General features: G+C 40.3%; 1 protein-coding gene across 5 annotated transcripts in view; it reads left to right on the forward strand.

Annotated features, from left to right (window-relative positions):
• ikzf2 (IKAROS family zinc finger 2) overlaps positions 1-21,458 on the forward strand; it is a 158,154-nt gene that overhangs the window by 61,210 nt on the left and 75,486 nt on the right. The window lies entirely within an intron of this gene.

Below are 21,458 nucleotides of genomic sequence, written 5' to 3' on the forward strand. Positions count from 1 at the left end.
TTTTTCCTTGCTTTCCCATCTTGCCCATTCTTGAAAGTTTGGTGGGAGGTAGCCTTCTAATTTGTTTGATTCATATAAATATGAAGACCATGGAGACCAGTGGGAGGATGTTGAAGTGTTGGTTTTAATTGCAGGACTGCTTTGTGTCAGTGGTATTGGTATGGAGTGTGATCATGCAAAAGGATGAGGAACCAATTCAATTTCTGTTGTAATGAGCAAACCTTGCATCTAATAAAGATATCCGTAGCAATCCAACAAGTAAAGTAAACAGCTTGGTCTGCATTGCCTTCATTATCCAACTACGTCTGGTGTATCTTTTGCATGGTAATGTTCTGTTCATTTACACATATGTCATGAATTGCAGAGCTGTTGGCCTTGTGTTTTGAAGACACCAGAGACTGCAGATGCTGGAATTTGGAGCAACAGACAACCTGGAGGAACTCAGCAGGTTAAGAAGCATCTATGGGAGGAAAGGAATTGTTGCTGTCCTGATACAGGGTTTTGACACAAAACGTTGACAACTCCTTTCCTCCGACAGATACTGATCGACATTTGTGGCCTTGTGCTTTCCCTGATGAATTTTATGAGCCTAGTTTTCATTTGGTATCCCTTGTTGCCTGGCAGCCACCTCTTGTATCTGCTTCCTGGTACAATCTCATCAAGTATCTTTGACTATCATAGGGGTAAGCATCATGGTGGCTGCCCAGTGATCTTTCTGCACTTGTGTTCTTATTGTTGTGTTTGTGTGCTGCATGTTGAGGAAATAGAGGATTTTGCACTTAATGAATGTTTTGGTCAACCTCAAGGTGCCTTGCTGACCATAAGTGCAGTTTATGATATCTTGCATCTCGAAAAGCAATCAGAACACACTCAGTGCCCGCTCATTCTGGATATATTAATCAATGGAAAATTTGACGTAACCGATGGATTGCTTGCGAGGGCTGGCAATTATGTCTTATTGTTTGTGAACAGTTGATTGGGAGATCCTGCATTTGTCCTGTGAGAACTCTGGAAGGATTGGGAAGCAACAAAGCTGGATGCAGTGGTGACTGTAATCACTGGCATCACCTGTCCACCAGATCGAGCAAGCGGCACATTTTCTTTCAGGCTACGTATGATTGACATCACCTGATGCCTCCGGAGACACAAGAGCTCAGTAATGTACAGGAAAATTGATACTCTTCCTGTAGGCCCTGCTTCATGGCTTGTGTCTTCTGCAAGCTGCACCATCAGTTCCTCTATTGGTGGGTTCTGTTCACTCCTGTGAGAGTAGTAGGCTGATGCTAGTACTGCTTCTGGTCATTTTGACCCCTCATATGAAGTTCATTTTAAGACGCCGTAAGCAGTATCATTGATTCCAGAAAGCAATATCCCAGCAATTATGCCATGCACAAATCTTTTCCGTCTAGCTGGGAAGAAAGCAGTTCTGATATGATGTACTTATTTGATTCTTTGAAACTGCTTCAGCCTCCACAGTTACCATTGTGTAATCACCTCAGTTTCACTGGCGAGTTTCAGGAACCCTGGGAAACCAAAGGATTCAACTTTAGTGTAAACATTATGTCAATTCTCTAAAATGTAGAAATTCATAGGCTGCCTTTCTTTCAAAGAGCTTGCATGCACATTGCTTAACATGATGGAGTCAAGTGGAGAAATCTGCAGATTGAGGCCGGGTTCCGAATGTGCCATCAGTTTTGCTTATTTGAACTCCCTCCACCAAACCTGCATATTCTTTCATATTAAAACTTGGCTCTTCTTCTCCTTCTTGCTCAACTTATCTCTAATTCACTCTTTTTCAATCATTCCTCTTTTCCTTAAACCTCAAATTCCATTACATAATGCACAAGATTGTTAGTCCAAGATGTCTTGAACCCTTTGCTACAATTTTATCAGCTTGTATTTCTAGCAAGTTCTCACAAAAAGGATTTGCTTGAGAATGAAAAAAAATTGTGAGATGATTCCCTCTGGAAAGACCTAGTCAGTTGAGAAACATTTTCTTGCTTTTTTTTCAATATTATCTCACTTCTCTTGTATATCGAGGTCAGCTAAGTTGCACATAAAGCCAAGCTGCCTATCATTCCCTAGTTGCTAATTGGTACATTATCATATTTTCAATCACTGTTTCATTATTGTATTCATCAGTATTTGCCACATTAGCTCCCAAGAATGATACTTTTATTACTTTAAAGATTTTTCAAATAATCTTAATCAACAACTCTCTTGAATTTATACAGCAGCCATTAACATAGTAAAACATCTCAATGCACCATACTTGCTATATATCTAGAAATTTCAGTAGGGAAAATATTTCATATACAATAATGAATAAGTCCAGAAGACATACACATTCCACATGACTTTGTTATGTACAAAATGTATACAATTGAATGAGATATTCACTGATGATTGCATGATGTTCATTCACAACTCCTTAGCAAGTGAAGCAGGCCATGGCTGCATGCAGGAAGACATGAACAATATTCAGGTGTGGCTGAAGATGGACAAGTAACAGTCACGCCACGTAGGTGCCAGGCAATGACCATCCCCAACAAGAGGAAATCTAGTCACCTACCCTTCACATTCAATGGTATCTCAATTATTGAGTCTTCTACCAGCAACACACTATAATCAAAAATACTATGGCTACAAGAACAGGTCATAGGCTGAGTATACTGAGAAGAGTAACTTGCTTTCTGATGGCTCAAGGCCTTTCCACCATCTACAGGACACAAGTCAGAAGTGTGATTGAATGCTCTTTACTTTCTAGATGTGTTCAATTTCAACAATTCTCAATAACATCCAGGACAAAGCGACCCACATAATTGGCACCTGATCAAGCACCCTAAACATTCATTCCCTTCACCACCATAACACCGTGCCTGCAGTATGTGCCATCTACAAAATGTGCAATCATTCGCCTAGGCTACTCTGACAGGATCCCACAGATGTTGACATCTACCACCGAAAAGGACAAAGACAGCAGATGCATGAATACCACCTCCTGCAGATTCCTTCCAAGTTGCATGCCGACCTGCACTAGAAACATTATTGCCAGTCCTCTTTATTTGCTGGATGCAATTCCTGGAATTCCATACCTAGGGGCACTGTGGAAGTACCTTCACCAGAAGGACTGCAGTGGTTCACCTCCACTTCTGAATTACTTCTGAATGGTAGTTGGTGATGGGTGATGAATGCTGACCTTTCCAGCCACCTCTAGGTCTGTAAAAATGAATCATTTGAATGAAGATCAAGTTCAAGAGTTCCCTCCTCTAGTTGAATGTGGTAAGTGGCCTTGTGAAGAATGTAAAGGGCACGGCTATTATTTGCAGAATCACACACATGGAATGGTCAATGATTTTATGAGGGTTGGAGGTAGTACCCTTTTTATAACAACAAAGTAAAATAAGATACAAAAATATAGAAAGTTCTGGCATAGATCAAGGTCATTTGACCCATTGTGTCATGTCCACTTTTTCTGTTAGTTATGATATTTCAAATGCACATGCAAGTACTTTTAAATGTGGTGATCCCCGCTATTTATCTTAAGCTTGTCTCTAATCTTTGTATCAGTCACTTTTACATTTATGACTTCTGGTCACTACCATCTTATAAAAGTAAACAAATCTTCCATATCCATTGTCTAAGCCCCTTATAATTTTATACATCTTAATTACATCTCAGCTTCTTTGGGAAACAAACTCAGCTTGTCTAGTCCTACTTCATAGTTAAAATTCTCCAGACCTGACAATATCCTTGCAAATCTCCTCTGAATCCCTCCTCTGTAATCACATCCTTCTTATAATGTGGTGACTGGAACTGTGCCTGGTGCTCTAGCTGTGGCCTAGTTATGGGTATGCACAGTTTTTTGTATAGCTTTCTTCCTCTTACAGTGCCTGGGCTAATAAAGAAAAGTGTCTTGCATGTTTATTCAGCTACCTGTACTGCCAGCACTCAACAGTCTCTGTATTCCTCTATCTCCAACTTGTTAGTACTTTAAAGTAATTTCCTGCCCTGTTTGCCATCCCCAAAAGCATTACGTTTGGCTTGAATTCCATTTGTAATGTTTCAGCCCACCATTGAAATCTTTCTCCAAGTCTACAGCTTGCTTCCTCTTTATCAACAATCCTACAGCAATTTCTGTATCATCAGCAAATTCCTAAATCATAACCCACCCTCAAACACCAGTATTTAAGTCTAAATCACAGATATATATCCAAGAATGCTGAAAGAATACTAGGTCTTGGGTAACAGCAATAGAAACAACTTTAGACTTTCCCTGGCATGGAGCCAGTTTTGGAATCAACTTGCCATTTTCTCTTTGATCCCAGAAGCTTTTATTTTGCAGACCAGTCTGCCATGTTGAACTTTGTTGTGGATTTTTAAAAAAAGGTTCTTAACAAGCAAGCAACTTTTCCCTAAGCATTTCTAGCATTTTTATTTCAGACTTCCATCAACTACAACATTTTGCTTTGGTCCTAAAATGCACATAGTTTATTTCAAAATTTTGGGAATAAATCAACCCTCTGTTCAAGTAAAGTCAAGTAACTACAATCATAATGGTTGAGCTCTTTAGATGTGCAGTAACCCTTCCTTGTTGTTACCTGGGCTTTGGCCAGTCTATTATGAGGATACGTAACAGATGGGGGAAAGTTAGGAACAAGAAAGGAGCAGTTACTCTACTGAGTGTGTTCTATAGGCCCTCTGGTAGCAGCAAGGATACTGAGGAGCAGATCGGGAGGCAGATTTTGGAAAGGTGCAAAAATAACAGGGTTGTTATCATGGGAGACTTCAACTTCCCAAATATTGATTGGCACCTGCTTAGTACCAAAGGTTTAGATGGGGCAGAGTTTGTTAAGTGTGTCCAGGGCTGATTCCTCACACACTGTGTTGACAGGCTGACTAGTGGAAATGCCATATTAGATCTAGTATTAGGTAATGAACCAGGTCAGGTGACAGATCTCTCAGTAGGTGAGCATTTCAGGGACAGTGACCACTGCTCCCTAACATTTAGCATTATGATGGACAAGGATAAGAGCAAAGAGGGCAGGAAAATATTTAATTGGAGAAGGGCAAGTTATGAAGCTATAAGGCTAGAACTTGCAAGTGTGAATTGAGATGGCATTTTTGAAGGGAAATGTACTATAGAAATGTGGTCGTTGTTCAGGGATCTCTTGCAGGATGTTAGGGATAAATTTGTCCCAGTGAGGCAGAGAAAGAATGGCAGGGTGAAGGAACCATGGTTGACAAGAGAGGTGGAACATCTAGTTAGGAGGAAGAAGGCAACATACATAAGGTTTAGGCAGCAAGGTTCAGATAGGTCTCTTGAGAAATATAGGGTAGCAAGGAAGGAACTTAAGAAGGGGCTAAGGAGAACAAAAAGGGGACATGAAAAGGCCTTGGTGAGTAGTGTTAAGGAAAGTCCCAAGGCATTTTTCACTTATGTGAAGAGCAGAAGGATGACGGGAGTAAGGGTAGGACCGATTAGGATAAAGGTGGGAAGATGTGCCCGGAAGCTGTGGAAGTGGGTGAGGTCCTCAATGAATACTTCTCTTCAGTATTTATCAAGGAGAGGGGCCTTGATGACGCTGAGGACAGTGTTGGTAAGGTTAATGTTCTGGAGCATGTAGATATCAAGAGGGAGGATGTGCTGGAGCTGTTAGAAGATATTAGGACAGGTAAGTCTCCAGGGCCTGACGGAATATTCCCCAGGCTGCTCTGAGATTGGTCAGCCTTTGGCTAGGATCTTTGAGTCCTCATTGTTCACAGGAATGGTACCGGAGGATTGGAGGGTGGCAAATGTTATTCAAAAAAGGTAGTAGGGATAATCCAGGGAATTATAGACCAGTGAGCCTTACATCTGTGGTGGGCAAGCTGTTGGAAAGGATTCTTAGAGATAGGATCTATGGGCATTTAGAGAATCATGATCTGATCAGGAACAGTCAGCATGGCTTTGTGAAGGGCAGATCATGTCCCACAAGCCTGATGGTGTTCTTTGAGGAGGTGACCAAGAAGATTGATGAGGGTAGTGCAGTAAATGTGGTCTACATGGCTTTTAGTAAGGCATTTGACAAGGTTCCACATGGTAGGCTTCTTCAGAAGGTCAGAGGGCATGGGATCCAGGGAAGCTTAGCCGTGTGGATTCAGAATTGGCTTGCCTGTAGAAAGCAGAGGGTTGTGGTGGAGGGAGTGCATTCAGATTGGAGGGCTGTGACTAGCAGTGTCTCACAAGGATCGGTTTTGGGACCTCTGCTTTTCGTGATTTTTATTAATGACTTGGATGAGGGGGTAGAGGATGGGTTGGCAAGTTTACAGACAACACAAAGTTTGGTGGTGCTGTGGATAGTGTGGAGGACTGTCGAAGATTGCAGAGGGGCATTGATAGGATGCAGAGCTGGGCTGAGAAGTGGCAGATGGAGTTCAATCTGGAGAAGTTTGAGGTGGTACACTTTGGAAGGACAAACTCTAAGGCAGAGTACAAAGTTAATGGCAGGATTCTGGGTAGTGTGGAGGAGCAGAGGGATCTGGGGGTCCATATCCACAGATCCCTGAAAGTTGCCTCACAGGTGGATAGGGTAGTTAAGAAAGCTTATGGGGTGTTAGCCTTCATAAGTTGAGGGATCGAGTTTAAGAGCCGCGAGGTAATGATACAGCTCTATAAAACTCTGGTTAGACCACACTTAGAGTACTGTGTCCAGTTCTGGTTGCCTCATTATAGGAAGGATGTGGAAGCGTTGGAAAGGGTGCAGAGGAGATTTACCAGGATGCTGCCTGGTTTAGAGAGTATGCATTATGAGGAGGGACTAAGGGAGCTAGGGCTTTACTCTTTGGAGAGAAGGAGGATGAGGGGAGACATGATAGAGGTATACAAAATATTAAGAGGAATAGATAGGGTAGACAGCCAGCGCCTCTTTCCCAGGGCACCAATGCTCAATACAAGAGGGCATGGCTTTAAAGTAATGGATGGGAAGTTCAAGGGAGACATCAGAAGAAAGTTTTTTACCCAGAGAGTGGTTGGAGCATGCTCTGCCTGGGGCGGTGGTGGAGGCAGGTACATTGGTCAAATCAAGAGATTACTAGCTAAGCATACGGAGGAATTTAAAGTAGAGGGATATGTGGGAGGAAGGTGTTAGGTAGTGTTAGGAGAGGTTTAAAGGTCGGCACAACATTGTGGGCCGAAGGGCCTGTATTGTGCTGTACTGTTCTATGTTCTATAAGCTGCTTGTTTCATTATTGGCACTTTGGGTAAAGTGAGCTGGCGCACCCATCTCCTCTCTGGACATGGATTGCCATTGGCTCACTGAGACCTTTTGATGCACCTTGTTCTTTGTCCTGCTGAGTGTCAACATACCTGTCTCACCCAGGCTTAAACCCAGTGAGGGTGCCAGTTTAATAATCGACAAGACCAGGGAAGGGGCAAAAAATGTAGTTTGCCACTCACAACTTTCCCTTTCCATGGTGACTGCCCATGATTGGTCAGTGCCTCTCTAAATGACTGTTGATACTGTGCCTTAAGTTATTTTGTGCTAATAGTTTGCCCTCCACTGAGATTAGGATGATAGACCTGCAATTGTTTGGCCTTTCATTTCTCGTTTTGTAAGTAAATAGTGATGAAGCATTCGCACTCCTCTGGCACCACATCTCTCCCCAGGTAAAGTTGGAAAATGGTCTGAGCCTCTACTGTTTCCTCTCTAGCTATTCTTTTAAAAAAACTCAGTTCAATTTCATCCAGGCCTGACAATTTTAAAATTAAGATCCTTAATATTTTTCTCTCACACACACTCACTCTTTCTCTCTTTTTATCAGGCCAAATATCTTTCAATTCTTCCCTCATCTGAAATATCAGCATTGTATTTTTTCCCCCTTTAGTGAAGAAATTTGTGAAGTATTCATTAATATTCATACCCAAATCTTCTATCTCCTCATATAGCTTATCTCTTGGGTCTCTAATTGGCACCACTCTTCATTTAGGTATCTTTTTGCTGTTCATGTATGTATTTGTAAAATATTATTGGTTTTTTCTTTCCTTGACTTTAATTGCAAATATTCTTGTATTATTTCTTTTTCTTTTTAATTTCACTCCAATCCCTTTTACTTTTCCATGGGCTTCTTTTTCCCTGTAGTAAGCCCATGGTCCTGAAATTTATGTATACTGAATGATCCAGGAAGCTCTAGATTTAGTAGACACGGGAACATAACTAGCGGGCATTTTTGTCATGGGAACATAACTAGCCTGAACTCTCAGTAGTTCTTCCTTGAATGCTTGCAACTGTTGTGGAACAATATACCTTCACGTGGCTGTTTCCAGTTCACTTTTGCTATGTTACATCTTGTACAGAACCCCCGTACCTCATTTATCTTTGTTCTTTTCCATAATAGTGCTAAAGGGTTATATGGGGCAGAATTAGTTAAGTGTGTCCAGGAATGTTTTCTGAAGCAATATGTAAATGGTCCTACTAGAGAAGGGACTACGTTTGATCTCCTCTTGGGAAATGAGGCCAGGCAAGTGGCTGATATGTCAGTGGGGGAGGACTTTGGGACCAGTGACCATAATTCTATTAGTTTCAAGATAATTATGGAAAAAACAATGCTCCACAAGTTAAAGTCCTAAATTGGGGGAAGGCTAGTTTTGATGGCATTAGACCAGGCCAGGATATATACAGTGAATGGCAGGGCCCTGAGGAATGTTATTGATTAGCAAGACCCTGGGGTACAAGTACATTGTTCTCTAAAAGTGGTGACATAGGTAAACAAAATGGTGAAGAAAGTGTATGCTATGCTTGCCTTCATAGGCTGAGGCATTGAGTATAGGAGTTGGAACGTAATGTTGCAGTTGTACAAATCGTTGGTTAGGCCACACTTAGAGTATGACATGCAGTTCTGGTCCCCATGCTATAGGGAAGATGGTGCAGAAAAGGTTCACAAGAATGTTGCCTGGAGTGGATGGATTGTGTTATAAGGAAAGATTGGATAGGTTGGCTACTGTTTTCCCTGGAGTGAAGGAGACTGAGTGATGACCTTTATAGACATTTACAAAATTATGAGGGGCATAGATAGGGTAGATAATCACAGTCTTTTTCCATATGTAGGGGAGTCTAAAATTAGAAGGCATAGGTTTAAGGTGAGGGGAAAGATTTAAAGGGTATTTGAGGGGCAAGTTTTTCACAGAGAGGGTGGTGAGTATATGGATCAAGCTACCAGAAAAGGTGTAAAGGTAATTACAATTATATCATTTAAAAGACAAGGCTAGGAAAGATTTAGAGGGCTATGGGCCAAATGCAGGCAAATGTGATTAGTGTAGATAGACATCTTGTTTGGCATGGATAAACTGGGCCAAATGGCCTGTTTCCGTGCTGTATAACTCTATGAATCTATTGCATTAATTCCACCTATCATAATTACTATCAACAAAGTGACTTCCTACTTCTACTACTTCAATTTATCAACTTTATTTATTTTTAGAGAATTAAGAACAATTTCTCTCATTGGGCTTACTTGTGCAAATTTTAAATTTCTCTGAATGCATTTTCTGAATGCTGCACCTTTTGAACATTTTATGCTGATGTTCCCAGTTAGTATTATGGTTAAAATTCCCTCCTATTACTATCCAATTAAATCAAGTCAAGTCAAATTCATTGTCACGTGCACAAAATACAGTGAGGTACAGGTACAATGAAAAACTTGCTTGCAGAGGCATCACAGGCAGTAGATACAGACAACACACAAAATATAAATTATACAAGACAGTGAAGAGAGAGAGGAAAAATAGACCATGGAAAAACAATACCTTAGTGCAAAAAGAAGACATAATGACAAGTCCATGGTAGTGCAAGAGGTGGTCTGTAGTGTTCCATTGCTGAGGTGGGGTTAAGGTTGTAGGAAAGTCTCTGTTCTGGAACCTGTTGGTGTGGGACTTGAGGCTTCTGTACCTCCTGCCTGACAGCAGCAGCAAGAAGGGGGCATGACCCGGTTGTAGTTGTGATAGGGAACAAATTTCGCTGAAATTTGCTGCTTCTGTCTCACTTGGATTGTTTTCTGTCTATTATACATCACAGTCAGTGTATTTGTGTGCAAGTATCCTATTTTCAGCACCCTTCTTATCTATTGGACTAACCCTCTTTACAGTTGTACTTGTTTCTTTAACCAATATTGCTATCCTCCCTGACTTGAAAACCCTGTGACCAGGATTAATTAGTTGCCTTTTCTGGCTGCCTTTTACACCATGTTTCTGGAACAGCTGTGGTATCATAATCTGCTGTGTCTATCTATCTCCACTACTCATCGGTTTTATTGAGGGTGCTTAGTGGTATGTACTTCAAACTCCATTGTAGTCTATTTCCTTGTCTTGGTTTCCTCTGCCTTCTAAACATTATTAATTCAATTTTCATTTCCATTTTTTTTCTGTTTATGCTCAAATATCTCTTCTGTCTGCAAATTGCAGCAACAAACTTCCCAGTCCAGTTGAAGTGCAATTCATTGGACATACAGGTCTTTCTTCCTTTTAAACCCCAGGAATCTTAAGCTCTCCAAGAATCTAAAATCTTGCCTTCTGCAACAACTCTCCAGCCACACGTTTGTCTGCTTTGCCCTATTTCCTTACTCACTAGCAGCCACCACAGGAAGTGATCCATAGATGTCAACTGTTGACCAGATGGCTAATTTTGAGGTCTTGCTTATTAGTATCTTTCACAGATCCGTAAAACTGACTGCAGGATTACTCTTTCAACCAATATGATGGGACAACAGCCTTGAGCTCAGTTCAGAATGTTGTTTCGTCTTTCAACTAATTTTCTTGACCCTGGCAGCAGGGGGACAGCTTGTACAGAAATCCCTGTCTGTCTTCTTGACTATTAAATCCCCTACTGATGTTTTTTTTATCTTCCTTCCACAAGGCCCACGCGCAACTGAGCCACCTATATTACAGTAGACTTGGCTGTGATTTTACTTTCAAGAGGAACTATAGCCATCAATGTCAGTATTCAGAATTTAATTTTGGTTAGACAGTTATGTGCACTGATATAACTCCTGTACCAGCTGTCTGGTTTTCCTCGTCTGTAGGTAACCACCCTCTCTGCCTGCACATTCTTAGGCACTACAGGAAATTTAATCTCTTAAAACTTTCAGTCCAGATAGATCTTAGCCTTATCCATGTACCTCAACGACACTAACTGGTACTTAAGCTCCAAAATCCAAATCTTGATACTCATTTCCTGGAAACAAGAATTGGTTGCCTCATGCCACAAAGTTTGTATTTGGTGGCATTGGATTTTTTTTTAATTTATTACATTTTATAGTTTATTACTGTTGTTTTATTAGATGAATTCCAGAAGAACAAGTTGCTGATATTTTCTGTTACTGATTTTAATTCTCACGTCATCAGTGTATCCATGGTCCTAAATATTTTAAAGTCAACCTACCCTTGTAACTGTAATATTGTTTATTTGGCAATGTTGGTGATTATACCTAGAGTCACATGAACTCACAGAAAAACAATGATCATTGATCATTGCCAGAAATGCAGTGAAGAATGTTAATTAAAGAATATGTACTTACAATGTCTTTCACATGTTTGGGTCATTACAATGAATAATTTTTGAAATGTAATCAAGTAAAGCAAAATAATTTTGCAGAGGGCCTTCAAGAAAATAAGTCACAAAGTGAGTTGCAGGCATGTGTTGAAGAGATGCCTGCTGATTCAAAAGCTGTGAGATCAGGAGGAGTGACCAACCAGTCAAGGGAATTAGGAATGGAATTCCAGAGACTGGACCTTGATTTGCTAAAGGTACATGGCCATCTGTGGTGTGATGACAGGAAGGGACATGAATAGGATGTCAGTATCAGAGGAGTAGAGAGCTGGTAACTGGTTTTACGGATGGTAGCGTTAGAAGGAATAAGGAGGGCAGTGGTGATACTATCTCACTAAGTATTCTGCATTGAGTAATCTTTCATTATATTTTCTACTTATTCTTGACATTTAAAACTATCATATTTCATGTGCCAAAATATGAAGGGTCTTGAAAGAGCAGAGGATGGCACTCCATTAGGGTGCACCATCTTTCAAACATCCTTAGAATGTTGCAGTTCAGAATTCCCTTACTTCGAAGGTTAGAGGGTTTTCACATGGCAAGTAACCAAACACAAGTTGAAGAGATAAAATGGCAAAGTGACAAGGTCAATGTGGGGTGACAACAGTCTGGTGCTATTGCAGAGGATTTGGATGCAGACCTTAGTCTCCCATACAATAGAATGTGGCAAAAAGAACTAGAATATCTCTGATCTTGCACACACCAGCAATGTGTATGGAGGGTCTTTAGGCAGGGCAACAAAACCATATGAGTAATCATGGAGCTAGTGTCCAACTCTAAGACCATTTCAGTCTAACTTACAATGATAGATTTTCTAAGGCTCTACCTGCTTCCAAGGCAGCATAGTCTGCTGCATGTACCACTAGCTGATGTCATCTTGCTAGCTCTGGGTTCCAGCAGATAAGACCTTTGAGAAGCTTACATGTTTCCACTGTCCCACATGAGAATATGAGCATTGAGGTAACAGATAAAATAAAATAAGATATCTTTATTAGTCACATGTACATCGAAACACACAGTGAAATGCATCATTTGCGTAGAGTGTTCTGGGGGCAGCCCGCAAGTGTTGCCATGCTTCCGGCGCCAACATAGCATGCCCACAACTTCCTAGCCTGTACGTCTTTTGAATGTGGGAGGAAACCGGAGCACCTGAAGGAAACCCACGAAGACACAGGGAGAACGTACAAACTCCTTACAGACAGTGGCCAGATTTGAACCTGGGTCACTGGCGCTGTAAGGTGTTACGCTAACCACCACACTACCATGCCTGCCCACACACAGCATGAGACTGGAATTGCTAAATTGATGAAAGACTTGCTGTTCTCTCTGAAGATATTACTGTAGCCTTGTGCTTGAACAAGGCATTCTGCTTCTGGTGATGCCACAAAGCAGCAATCTGAAGGAATAGAGAACTTGAGGCTGCTCTTCAAAGCCAGCTGATGTGTCCTGAGTGGTATTCAGCATTGACATCTGAACTTCTATCATCTGGAGATCACACCTCATAGCAACTGTGAAATAACTAACTTAACACACTAGATAGGCACTATAACTTAATACAGAGTGATTCTTAGCTTATCACGATTTGCAGGTTGCAGGATTTAATTGAAACTATTCCAGATATCCACTTTGATCATGAGTATGAGCAATCTTTGCCCGTAAAAGTATACTGAAAACTAGTATTTAAAATATTAAATGGCAATCTATTCCATACATCCATTATTCTATGGTTAAAGAACTGTCCAACATCCAACTAGTTCTATTCTTGCATAACTTGTAAACTTGACTTGGTTCTCCTTAACCATTGAATTGAAAAAATGTGTTTGTTTTAAAAATACAAATTCTATCTCTTAATTATTTCATATACCTTGATCAAGTAAACAAATCACTGACCCCGGTTAGCTGAAAGGGAATGATCTAGACCAGCTATGGTTGGAATAAGGCTCAGGAGCAGGATGTGAAGCGTGAGGTCAGTGCAATCTGGCTCATTGTCTTCTGCAATTGTTCTCAGGACTTGTATGGTACTTGAAATTCTCTACATCATCTCAACTCTTTAAGATTATTGGCACAGCTATAGATTTTTTTTAATGTGCATCTTCTGGCCTTCCCTTTTAACATATCCAAAGCTTTAATATCATCAGACAATAGCGATGACCAAATTGGGACTGGGCGTTCTAAATGAGACCCAAGCAAGGACAAAATGGAATGTTTTGTTTTGTAGTGAATGGACCTAATAGTGTATAATCAATAGTGTATAATTAAAGCATTTTTATCACCAAGATCCAAAGCATTTTGCTTTTCTATTAAAACTAGTATTCTCTTGTTGCAGAAGGCTTTAGATAGTGATGTATCATTACACCGAGATCTCTCTTTCCCCCACTGCTTAATTTTTGCACCCTGCAAAGTTTTCTGTGCTGGTGGGAAGGGTGGGGTAATGGATATGGTAGTTGTTGATGATGTTATTGAGCGGATCAGGTTGCTGGGAGGTGTGAAGCCTACTACTATGGTGTGAAATGCTGTTCCCCAGAGTAATTCTAAGCACTGCCAATTGTTCTTCAATTTGGCAACTTAACCACATTATATTAGAGTCCAGCTGAAACCCTTCTATAGATGGATACTTTGATACTCTTGTTCTAGCTGACCCAACAACAGTGCTTGCTTTTAATTATGAACACTAATTAATTTTGATACTTTGGGGAATTATATTTCTGAAGACATCTGTTTTTGAGGATTTATTTGTTTTCATGTGTGAATTTGAGGTCTTGTTAGTATGTTCTGATACTGCAGCTCAACCTAAATTACAGATAATGCTCTACCAACTGCTTCATCTTTTGTGTTAGCCAGGTGTGTTAAAGTTTTTTTAGGAAGTTCTTTAATGTTGCAATTGTGTCCAAATGTAAATTACATTTTGACAATGCACCCTTCTGTACTGTGGACATGTTTAATTAGCATTGAAACAGATATAATACATGGCTTTGATAAAAATTAGCAGGCAACACTTTGTGGGAAGCATAATTATGGCATAGGATCATAAAGTTATATAGCACAGAAAGAAGCCCTTCAACCCAACTCATCAATGCAGATCAAGGTACCTGCCTGAGCTAGTCCCACTTGCCCTTCATCATTTTATACACCTCAATATATTCACCTCTCAGTCTCTTATGCTCCAATGAATAAAGTCCTTGCCTACCCAACCTCTCCCTATAACTCAGGCCCTTGAGTCCTAGCAACATTCTCATAAATCTTCTTTGCACTCTACTATACACAATACGCTAGGTGCAGCCTCACCAACATCTAGAACAGCTATAACATGAGATCTGAATTCTTGTACTTAATGCCCTGATCAATGAAGGCAAGCATGTCAAATGCCTCTTCAGCACCCTGTCTACATGTGTTGCCACTTTCAGGGAACTATATATTTGTACCCCCCGATCTCTCTGTTCTGCAACACTCTCCAGAGCCCTGTCATTTACCGTGTAGATCCAGCCCTTGTTTAGCTTTCCAAAATGCAACACTTTACACTTGTCCAAATTACCTTCCATCTGTCATTCCTTTACCCACTTACCCAGTTGATCTAGATCTTCTTGTAACCTTAGACAACCTTCTTCATTGTCCACTACACCACCAACTTTGGTGTCATCCGTAAACTTGCTAACCATGCCACCTACGTTCTCATCCAAATCATTAATATCGATAGCAAGCAACAGGTGACCCAGCACCGATTCCTACAGCACACCACTGGCCACGGGCCTCTAATCTGAAAATCAATCCTCCACTACCACCCTCTAACAGCTACCACCAAGCCAGTTTAGTTTCCAATTGGCTAGCTCACCCTGGATCCCATGTGATCTAACTTTCCAGATGAGCCTACCATGTGGGACTTTGTCAAAAGTCTTGTTAAAGTCCATGTCGACATCATCTACCACCTGTCCTCATTAACCATCTTGGTCATCTCTTCAAACACACAATCAGATTTGTGAGACACAATTTCCTATGCACAAAGTCATGCTGACTATCCCTGATCAACCCCTACCTTTCCAAATGCAGGTCGATTCCGTCTCTCAGAATCTCCAGTAACTTTCCCATCACTGATGTTAGGCTCACCAGCAACAGTGGACAGTATAATTAAGAAGTCTTATGACACCACTTCCTTAAGATGTTACAATGGGCTGGATCATGCAGAACCCAGCCAATGCCTTCTATTTGCCACCTGCAGAATGCCTGGGGTTGCACTTAACTTCCATGGTTGTGTGGGTCCCATTGTCCTGTGGAGCTCACTGCTGTAGCTGTTTTGTAAGGTAGAGCAGCACTTGAGCTGTACCTTGATGAAAATGGTGCAAATTACTTTGCCTAAGGACTGCCTGATGGCTTTCTGAGAGCTTGCGTTGACAGAGGTCTTTTCCACTGTTTCTCTATGTCTCTGATGATCGGAAACAGTTGGAGTAATTTTTCAAAACTAATAAAAAATAAATATGTAGCATAAATGAAATTGCAGATGCTGGTAATCTGCAATAAAATTATTTGATGCCGGAAACACTCAACAGATTGGGCAACATCTGTGAAAAGAGAAACCGTTAACAGTACAGGTTGAAGACTCTGTCAGAATGGGAAGAAACAAGTTATCTTTCAGGTGCAGAAAAGATGAGGAGAGGGATGGATGGGTCAAAGGGAATATCAGTGACAGGTTGAGGCCAGCATTACCATGGGGATAAATTATACAGGTCCTCCATTTAATGGGTTAAAGGGGCCAGTTAGAGGGTGATAATATCAAGAAGGAAGTGTAAAATGTTGAAAAATGCAGAGCTGTTTGATATACGCAGCAGGTCAGGCTGTACTCTTGGAAAGAGGAAAACTGAGAAAGGGTGTTGAGAGTGTTGATAGCCAATCTATTCACCTGATGACATTGATTCTTGATGTCTGAAACCTGCCTGAATGGAAGATGAAGTGTTGTTACTCCAGTTTATGGTGGGCCTCCTTTTACAACAATGTAGCAAACCACAAGCTAATAGGTCAAAGTGGCAGTGACAGGCTTGTAAAACAATTGTTTAGTCTGCAGGGGTGATCCTGAGCCTCCTGTTGCTTACCATTTCAATTCTGCACTGCGCTGGTACTTTGACCTATCCCTCTTGCAAACCCTGCATTTTGAAGCATTCTACACTTCTTTGTATAATCATCCTCTAACTGGCTCCACTTACTCATTAACTGAAGGACCTCCCCACCTTGCCCCTAATGCAGCTCTGACCTTGCCCTTTCATAGATGTTTCTAGTGTCCTATCCATCCCTAGTCCACTTTCTTTACAATTTAGAACTAAATTGTTTTCTCTCTTTCCCAATTTTGATGGTGTCTTCAACCTGCAATGCTAACTCTTTTTCTCTTTCTGCATATGCTGCTTGACCTGCTGAATGCTTCCAGTACTTTTCTGTTTTTACCTTGTTACATATATACTATTACATTAATTTAAATCCATGTTCAACTTATGTAAGTTCACCACAATATTAATATTAATTAAAACAAACACATTATCTAGATTTTTAGTGAATGACTGAGACTGCACCAGATATGCCATGTATGACCAGTGAAAATCAATGGTACAGGAAATGTAGCAGGTGGTCAGTGCAGTCTGGGCCATTATCTTCTCCAATTATTTCCAGGACTTGTACATGGTCCTTGCAGTTATCGCTATCCCAATCACACTTAAGGAAATTGTTATCTGAGGAGAATTTCCTGAAGTACAAAATTTTCCAAACACTCAGCTCATCCAATGCCAATTCTATTTATTCACCAGAGAACAATATTGAAATCAGATATTGCACTGCTCCATCAGTGCAATCAGTGCTCAGCCAGCTCCATCACAGGCACAACCCTCTCCGCCATCGAGGATGTTTTGAAGAGGCAGTGCCTCAAGAAGGTGTCACCCACCATTAAGGTCACTCACCATTCAGGACGTGCCCTCTTCACGTTACTATCATCGGTGAGGAGATACAGGAGCCTGAAGACCCACACTCAATGTTTCAGGAACAGCTTCTTCCCCTCCGCCATCAGATTTCTGAACGGTCCATGATCCCATGAACACTACATCGTTATTCCTCTTTTGCACTATTTATTTATTTCTGTAACTTGTAGTAATTTTTGTCTTGCACTGTACTGCTACTGCAAAACAACAGATTTCATGACATATGTCAATGGTAGTAAACCTGATTCTGATTCATATATAATTAGAGCAATTGTAATGACTGAATCATTTTCTGTACCATATAGAGAGCCAGTTGTTGTTTTCTTTTAACTTTTAGCATCAGCTCTTAATAGTTGTTCACATAACAGTTCTTGATCTGCTTTTAGCATGTTCTGAAACTCTGCATCATTGAAAGTAGTGAATTAGGACGGGAAGATCCTGGAACTTTATCCAGCAGTAAATCAGCAAACATTTTATATTACTACCGTTTGAGGAGGAAGTAGGACTGGTTGGGAAGAGGGTGAGGAGACTGATCTGTTATTGGAATAGTCACATGTTAATGTTAGCTCGCAGGAATATTAGGAAATCCTGACAATGAGATATGACTACATTATAGTCATTCCATTCTTTACTATTGTGAAGGATTTTAAGGTATGAAACTCCAGAAGTTTATAACACAGTTTATAAAGATGTCATTTGAGAAATCCAAAATTAATACTCACTCCATATTGTCTCATATTTTCCTCTAAATCAAATATTTATCCAATTTTCCCATAAAAGTCATAATGATTTCTGCCTCAACTATTCTACTGGGCAAGACATTCCATTTTCCAATAACCCACTGCATAAATATTGTTTTGCTAACCCTCATTTTATTTTTGCAAGTGAATTTTAAATTGATACTCTTCATTGTTGACTCTACAATAAGAGTGAACAAAGACTATTTTCACTGGAAAAAAAATGATAAAATATCTAAATCATCCCTTTATCTGTTTAGCAGCAGGGAAATATTTCCAGTATCTCGTATCCTTTCTCATAACCATATCTTCTTCCCTAATATTATCCAGGTGAAACTATACTGTGCAGTCTATATGGCAGTATTACCTGTTTTGTTGTGCCCAATCTGCATACAGCACTTCTGTTTATTTACTAGATTGTTCATAACCCAAAATGCAAAGGCCTTTTTTTCATGCCTTGACTTTTATGCAGTTATACTTACAGGGAATTAAGTATTTCTAGCTGTGGCCAGCTGGTAGCACTCTTACCCTTTTAAATTGCACTCCAGAAACTTGAGCACAAAATTTTAGCTGATATTTTGTATTGAGGGAGTACTAAATTGTTTGAGATACCATCTTTTGAAAAAAATGTTAAATCTCCTGCTGGGTTGACATATGAAATTCCTTGAGTTTCTGTTGAGAAGGAGTGATGTCCCTGATCAATACATATTGCTCAATCAACATTGCAAAAACAGATTTACTGGTTATTATCACATTGGTGTTTTGTGGCATTTAGTTCTGCTTATTTTCCTGATTTTCCTTTCCCACAATGTAGCAGGACTATTCCAAATGTTCTTAATTAGCTGCTTAGTGTGCTTTAGGAAATGTTCAAAGGTGCTACATAAATATTTGTATTAGAGCATTTGATTTCTCTGTGGATCCACATGTCATCTTATGCTTGCATTGTTTTACTTTTTCTCCTGGCCTGCAGGTCTGTTTGCATTTTCTGTTCATATCTTTCTGCACTTTTGTTGTCCACTTCACTATTTGCCATGTCCCTGGTTTTAATGGCAATAACAAATATTGATATTGTGTTCTTTGTGTAATTAAACTATCAGCACACTATAGTGTGTTACGCCACTTTCAATATACATTTATAACAATATCCATTTACTCCAGATCTTTCTGTCTCTCAAACAACTTTGTAACAATCATGCTATATTTCCTCTTGTGTAATACCTTGATTTTTTTCTAATGTTACCCATCTGCATAACCTCCATTATTTAGTATAATTTCTTCCAAATTTTATAATAGTCTTTGGAAAAAAACAATTTGCCTTAAATAAATTGTTTGTAGCTGACCCTTATTAATATATGTATTACCAAATGCCTGTTAATCTTTGAATCATTGGTTCTGAAGATTTCTCCACAAATGATGTTATCTAACTGATTGACAGTTTACCCTTATCTACTTTCTTGAACAATGGTGTTACATTTGCTACCAGCTAGTCCCATGACACAATTTACATAGTAAAGAAGGTTTGGGAAAGTATGGCCAGACTTTTTACTATCCTTCCTTATTTCTTTCAACATACTATGTGCACGCCATCAGGGCCCAGTGGTTCAACCATCTTGAATTCTGCCAATGCTCTCAAAACAGTTTTTTTCCTGCAATATTTTCTAATAATTGTTCTCTGTCCTCCTGACCTATCTTCCTATTCATTACTGACTAGCATGTGGCACTGGAAGTAATCCAGAAATTATAACTTTAAAGGTCCAGCTCTTTAATCTATGACATAGCTCTCTAAATTTTTATTGCAGGACCTCATCTTTCTTTTCACCTTTCTCATGGACCATGACCTCTGGCTGTTTACCCTCCCCTCCTGCAGCCATTCCAAGACTCCCTGGCATGGCACCAAGCCCTTCTTTCTCTTGACTTCTTCATTTACATTTAAAGGAATTGGCTAACAAACAACCTTCATTTATAAGACCATAAGACATAGGAGCAGAATTAGGCCATTAGGCCCATCTAGTCTGCTCTGCCATTCAATCACGGCTGATTTATTATTCTCTCTCAACACCATTCTCCTGCCTTCTACCTGCAACCTTTGACACCCTTACTAAACAAGAACCTATCAACCTTCTCTTTAAATATACCCAATGACTTGACCTCCGCAGCCTTCTGTGGCAATGAATTCCACAGATTCACCATCCTCTGGCTAAAAAAAATTCTTCCTCATCTCAGTTCTAAAGGGACATTTTTTTATTCTGAGGTTGTGCCCTCTGGCCTTTGACTCTCCCACTACTCGAAACATCTTCTCCATGTCCACTCTATCCAGGCTTTTCAATATTCAGTGGGTTTCAATGATATTACCCCCCCCCCCTCCATTCTTCTAAACTCCAGTGAGTACAGGCCCAGAGCCGTCAAATGCTCCTCGTACATTAATCCTTTCATCCCCAAGATCATTCTCATAAACCTCCTCTGGATCCTCTCCAATGCCAGCACATCCTTCCTTAGACAATGGTCTGAACAATGTCTTATCAAGCTTCAACATTACATCTTTGCCTTTATATTCTAGCCCTCTTGAAATAAATGCTAACATTGCATTTGCCTTCCATACTACCGACTCAACCTGTAAGTTAACATTTAAATAATCCTGCACTAGGACTCCCAAGTCCCTATGCACCTCCGATTTCTGAATTCTCTCCCCATTTAGAAAATAGTCTATGCCTTTATTCCTCCTACCGAAGTGCATGGCCATACATTTCCCTACACTGTATTCCATTTTCCACTTCTTTGCCTATTCTCCCAACCTGTCCAAGTCCTTCTGCAGACTCCCTGCTTCCTCAACACTACCTGTCCCTCTACCTGTCTTTGTTTCACATGCAAACTTGGCCACAAAGCCATCAATCTGTCATTCAGATCATTAATATATAACATGAAAAATAGCAGACCCAACACTGACCCCTGTGGAACACCACTCGTCACCGGCAGCCAACCAGAAAAGGGCCGCTTTATTCCCAAGCTTTGCTTTCTGCCAGTCAGCCAATCTTCTGTCCATGCTAGTACCTTTCCTGTAATACCATGGGCTCCTATGTTGTTTAGCAGCCTCTTGTGCAACACCTTGTCAACAGCCTTCTGAAGATCCAAGTAAATAACATCCACTGACTCTCATTTGTCTGTCCTGCCTGTTACTTCCTCAAAGAATT

Source organism: Pristis pectinata, chromosome 1 (assembly GCF_009764475.1).
Source record: "Pristis pectinata isolate sPriPec2 chromosome 1, sPriPec2.1.pri, whole genome shotgun sequence".
NCBI classification, from domain to species: Eukaryota; Metazoa; Chordata; class Chondrichthyes; order Rhinopristiformes; family Pristidae; genus Pristis; species Pristis pectinata.